The 6,096-nt window shown below is 44.6% G+C and overlaps 1 pseudogene; it reads left to right on the top strand.

Moving 5' to 3' along the window:
* Nucleotides 1-462: 462 nt before the first annotated feature.
* LOC133767836 (actin-related protein 2/3 complex subunit 1A-like) lies at nt 463-1,481 on the top strand (annotated as a pseudogene).
* Nucleotides 1,482-6,096: the final 4,615 nt, after the last annotated feature.

Here is a 6,096-nt window from a genome sequence, read left to right as displayed (position 1 = left end):
GAGCCTGTTGGTGTCCACTGACCAGAGTCTGCGAATTTGCTGCTCCGAGCCCTTCCATACCTCCCCAGCACCAGCTTTCTATCTTTTGTTTTTATTTTTATTTTTATTATTTTGACAGGCAGAGTGGACAGTGAGAGAGAGAGACAGAGAGAAAGGTCTTCCTTTTGCCGTTGGTTCACCCTCCAATGGCCGCCGCGGCCTGCGCACTTTGGCCGGCGCACGGCGCTGATCCGATGGCAGGAGCCAGGTGCTTATCCTGGTCTCCCATGGGGTGCAGGGCCCAAGCATTTGGGCCATCCTCCACTGCACTCCCTGGCCACAGCAGAGAGCTGGCCTGGAAGAGGGACAACCGGGACAGAATCTGGCGCCCCGACCGGGACTAGAACCCGGTGTGCCGGCGCCGCAAGGCGGAGGATTAGCCTAGTGAGCCAGGCGCCAGCCACAGCCTTCTATCTTTTGAAAACACTGAGAACAATGTCTCTGCATCAGTTTTTGCTAGAGCCAACCCCTTGTCATGCCTGGATCAGGGACTGTACCCAGATTGTCATTAGTCCCCATAGTCACGAAGCTCACATCTACAAGAACGGGAGCCCGTGGGCGAAAGCTCTGCACTCAAGGAGCACAATAGACACATCTTGACACATCTCAGGTATTGACTGGGCTCCCAAGAGTGACCGCACGGTCACCTGCGGGGCAGGTGGAGCCAGAAGGACAGCGTCTGGAAGCCGACCCCGCTGATCCTGCGGATTAACCGCGCGGCGACTTTTGTGAAGTGGTCGCCCCTAGAGAACAAATTTCCTGTGGGAAGTAGGGCGCGACTCATTTCTGCTTGTTACTGAAAAATGACTGATGGGTAACAAAACACGTTGAAAAGCCAGTACACTCCACCATTCTCAGCCTGGATTGGCATCCAAAGTTTTGCTGGCAGCAGGATCTTGCGACTTCAAATGCAGAGTGTTTTCTGCCTACATTAAAGAAGTGGATGAAAAGGTAGCCAATACACCCTGGGGCAGCAAGGTGCCTTTTGGCCGGCTGAAGTTAGAGTTTGGTGGCAGTGGCACTGGTGGCTTGGTCCACGGGGTCAGCTGCTCTGCCAGTCGAAGCCGCCTGGCCTGATCAGCCATGACAGCATCGTATCTGTTACCGATGCTGCAAAAAGCGTGCAGGTCTCCGCTCTGAAAACCGAGTTCTACTCCTCAGCGTGGAGTTTGTCTCAGAGAATAGCGCTGTGGCTGCCTGATATTCTTTACCTACGATGACCGCGGCTGCCTGACCTTTGTCTCCAAGCTGGACACTCAGAGCGGCATGTCCCGCAACCTGGCCCTGGGCCGCTGCACCAGAACAGCATCACTCAAGTGTCCATTTACGAAGTGCACAAGCAAGAGTGTCGAAAACTGTGCTCAACTGGCATCAATAGGGCCGCGACAATTTGGGATTTCAAAACCTTAGCGTCTTCTCTCCAGGGCCTCCGGATAATGTGAGGCTGCGCGAGCCTCTGCCACCCAGCAGGACAAACTGTGCCTGCCTTCGGCTTTGCCATCTGCATGATGGTGAGGATAGCTGGTCTCAGGGAAATACCCAGCACACGCACCGCGCAGGTGCCATGTGTTTGTTTGACTGTAATTGGGTAAAGCATTGGTTTTTTAAAAGCAGCAATTTTTTTTTCTTTTTTTTTTTTTTTGGCGATTTCATTCCATTCTTGACCAAAGCTTCTCTTTAAGTGGCTTATTATGGAAAACTGTCCACTAACTTAAAGGAAAGGGTGAGGGAAGTATGTAAATTATCCACTAGAAAAGTAAATAAAAATTCTAAATGTGAAAAAAATACACTATAGCGACTTTTCATTTCTTGCAAATATTTTGCTTTGCCATATTGAAAATTGTTCATATTGCTTCCTTAGTTCCCCATGTAATTTTTTAGCAATTCAACCCCCAAGTTCTCTGCCAGTTGTTTATCCCACTTATACCTCCTCTTTAAGTGTTCAGATGCATCATTAACCAGTAAGTTCGTTTCCCAGGGCTTTCTGGCAGTCTGTCCTCAGGAGGGCTGCCTGGTGCAGAAGAAGGCACAATCTCCTGATTGTCTTCTCTTCTTCTTCTCCTTCTCCTTTTTCTAAGATTTATTTATTTATTTGAAAGTCAGAGTTACACAGAGAGAGGAGAGGCAGAGAGAGAGAGAGGTCTTCCATCCGCTGGCTCACTCCCCAATTGGCCGCGATGGCCGGAACTGCGCCAGTCCAAAGCCAGGAGCCAGAAACTTCCTCCGGGTCTCCCATATGGGTACAGGGGCCCAAGGAATTGGGCCATCTTCTACTGCTTTCCCACGTCATAGCAGAGAGTTGGATCCGAAGAGGAGCAGCTGGGACTAGAACTGGTGCCCATATGGGATGCTGGTGCTTTCAGGGATTCAACCCAGTGTGCCACAGTGCCAGCCCCCATTTCTTCTTCTTTATGTTAGTGTCCCTTCCTTCAACACTGTGTTATTCTTTCTTGGTTTATTTGCTCACTGTGATGTTCACAACCTCCGGTAGCTTTCTGAGGAAAGATTTTGGAAGTTTAGCGCATCTGAATACATTGTACCCTCACATTAAGAGACATGTTGCTAAGGTATAGGAATCTAGGTTGAAAATGTATGGCCTTTGGAACTGTGGATCATTCTCTATTGTCTTATCTTCCAGTCACCGATAGCCTCCAGTGCTGGTCATGAGAAATCCAAGGCCATTCGCAACTTTTATTTTTTAATTATTCTGATTTTTTTTCTTTGGAGCTAGCAATAACTTCTTTTTATCCCACTCCTTTGACAATTCTAAATCCTTTGACACTGGAATATTCTCACTCATTGTGGTTGGCACTTGCTATGCTGTATCAATCTGGAAATTTATGTCTTGACATTTTGGGAAATTTCTTGAATTATTATTTTCTCCTATCTAATTATTTGATATCTCTATTGATATTCTTACTTTTTTAGAATGTAGATTTTCTCAACTGATAACCTACTTTTCAGTTTCTTAGTTTTTTCTTCCTTCCTAGCTTTTTACATTATTCCTTTTGTGGAAATATTCTCAACTTTATTTTTCAATACTTTTCAATATTATAATACTCCAATGCTTTATTTCCAGTATTTTATTTCCAATGTATGTTCCTGCCTTTCACATTCTAAGATATCTTTTATTATTTAAATATTTCTTTTTATAATATCTCATTCTTTTGTTCATAAATGCAATATAGCCCTTTAAGACTCTGAGGATGTTAATGTATTTTAAAATCTCTTCTCCTTGCATAATGTGTTTCGACTAAGGGCCAGTGTTGTGGCACAGTGGGTTAAGCCTCCTGTTGGAGTGCTGGTGGCAGTCCTCATTGATCTGTTTCTGATCCAGCTTCCTGCTAATGTGCCAGGAAAGATGACAGAGGATGGCCTGGGTGCTTGTGTCCCTGTCAACTATGTGGGAGATGTGGATGGAATTCTGGGCTCCTGGCTTGACCCTGATCCACCCCACACCATTTGTGGAGTGAACTAGCAGATGGAATATCTCTTTCTCTGTTTCTCCGGTCTCTCTGTCACTCTGCCTTTCAGATAAATAAATTAAATGCTTACAACTGTGATTCCTTTTTTTTTAAGAACTGTTTTGGTCTTAATATTTCATGCTAGTGCATTTAATCAATGTCTAATGACTCTTGGCTGTCTGCTTGTCTTTCTTTAATCCTGGGACTCTGAAAAGCTGATTGGGTGCTGTAGTCTATTGGGTAGTCCTTGTTGACCTGGATTTGCTGTAGAGTTGTCCTAGGGAGTTCTCTGGGATAATCTTTAATGTCAGGGTTCTTAGCTTTCTTCTTTGGCTGGTCGAATTCTCCAGAGGAAGAGTTTTCTTTCTTGCCTGTAGGACACAGACCGTTACCATTTATCAGAGAACTAAATGAGAGCAGTGGGCTGGGGTGTGGATGGGGGGGTGGTAGTGGTGGTGTGTTGAGTCTCAGAATGAAATACAGTGCTGCCTTAAGCTAGGAGGATGTCCAAACATCACGGTTTCCCCAGGACTGAGGTGTTTCCTGGGGATGCCAGACCTTGAGTGCTAAAACAAGGCTAATCACAGGCAAACCATTCAGTTGGTCACATTAGCCTCTGCAGTGATTGTTTAAGGACCCTGCCCTGGTCCTTCTATATAGCCCAGAGAACTTGTCCCGTATTTCTAGGCCATGCTTCAGAATCCCTGCCCAAATGGTTTCCAACCTGCTTCCAAAGATATATGGGATCCTACCCACAGTGGATTTGCCAGTGTATGACCTAGGAAATTAAGAGGTTGACACAGAGTGGCAATTTCAAGTTTGATAGAGCTGGGCTTGGAGACCCAGAGTATACAGATGCTATGTAAGGCCTTGAAAGTGAGGGAAGGAATCAAGAAGGTGAAGGCAGGGAAGGGTAGCCAGCACCATGGCTCCATGGGTCTTCTCGCTTTGAGCTCTGAAAATGCCAGACACAGGGCTGAACCTCTGTTTTCACATTGCCTAGAGCCCTCCAGACAAGAGACTTTCTAAAATCCTACCGGAATGCAGAAGAGCAATTTCCCAACTTTACAAGATGAATAGTAGAACCTCAGGCTCAAACCTCCTGAACTCAATCCCCTGCTTCGGCCCCACCGGCATCCTCACTTCCAGAAGTGCCCAACACTGCCAGGTTCTGAACCTACTGGAGGTCAGGGAGCTGTTGATTGGATTGCTTTTCATCCTCATTTTGGCATTATAATTTTCAAAAATATATATTTATTTCATTTTATTTAATTATTTTTTATTTTTTTCCTAAATTTTTTAATTTAGTAAATATAAATTTACAAAGTACAGCTTATGGATTACAACGGCTTCTCCCCCCCCCATAATTTCCCTCCCACTCACATCCCCCCATCTCCCGCTCCCTCTCCCATTCCATTCACATCAAGATTCATTTTCAATTATCTTTATATACAGAAGATAGACTTAGTAGATATTAAGTAAAGATTTCATCAGTTTGCACCCACACAGAAACACAAAGTGTAAAACACTGTTTCAGTACTACTTATAGCATTACTTCACATTGGACAACACATTAAGGACAGATCCAACATGAGAAGTAAGTACACAGTGACTCCTGTTGTTGACTTAACAATTTGACATTCTTGTTTATGGTGTCAGTAATCTTCCTAGGCTCTAGTCATGAGTTGCCAAGGCTATGGAAGCCTTTTGAGTTTGACGACTTCGATCTTATTCCGACAGGGTCATAGTCAAAGTGGAAGTTATCTCCTCCCTTCAGAGAAAGGTACCTCCTTCTTTGATGGCCCCGTTCTTTCCGCTGGGATCTCACTCGCAGAGATCTTTCATTTAGGTCTTTTTTTTTTTTTCCAGAGTGTCTTGGCTTTCCATGCCTAAAATACTCTCATGGGCTCTCCAGCCATATCCGAATGTCTTAAGGGCTGATTCTGAGGCCAGAGTCTATCAAGACCCCTATATTTCACCTTACACAAAAATTCACTCAACGTGGATTAAAGACTTAAATCTACGACCCAACACCATCAAATTATTACAAAGCATTGGAGAAACCCTGCAAGATATAGGCAAAGACTTCTCAGAAAAGACCCCAGAAGCACAGGCAGTCAAAGCCAAAATTAACATTTGGGATTGCATGAAATTGAGAAGTTTCTGTACTTCAAAAGAAACAGTCAGGAAAGTGAAGAGGCAACTGATAGAATGGGAAAAAATATTTGCAAATTACGCAACAGATAAAGGATTGATAACAAGAATCTACAAAGAAATCAAGAAACTCCACAACATCAAAACAAACAGCCCACTTAAGAGATGGGCCAAGGAACTCAATAGACATTTTTCAAAAGAGGAAATCCAAAGGGCCAAGAGACACATGAAAAAATGTTCAGGATCACTAGTAATCAGAGAAATGTAAATCAAAACCACAATGAGGTTTCACCTCACCCCGGTTAGAATGGCTCACATTCAGAAATCTACCAACAACAGATGCTGGAGAGGATGTGGGGAAAAAGGGACACTAACCCACTGTTGGTGGGAATGCAAACTGGTTAAGCCACTATGGAAGTCAGTCTGGAGACTCCTCAGA

Source organism: Lepus europaeus, chromosome 10 (genome assembly GCF_033115175.1).
Source record: "Lepus europaeus isolate LE1 chromosome 10, mLepTim1.pri, whole genome shotgun sequence".
Taxonomy (NCBI): domain Eukaryota; kingdom Metazoa; phylum Chordata; class Mammalia; order Lagomorpha; family Leporidae; genus Lepus; species Lepus europaeus.
Note: the sequence above shows the minus strand (reverse complement) of the source record. Positions and strands in the feature narration are given on the sequence as shown.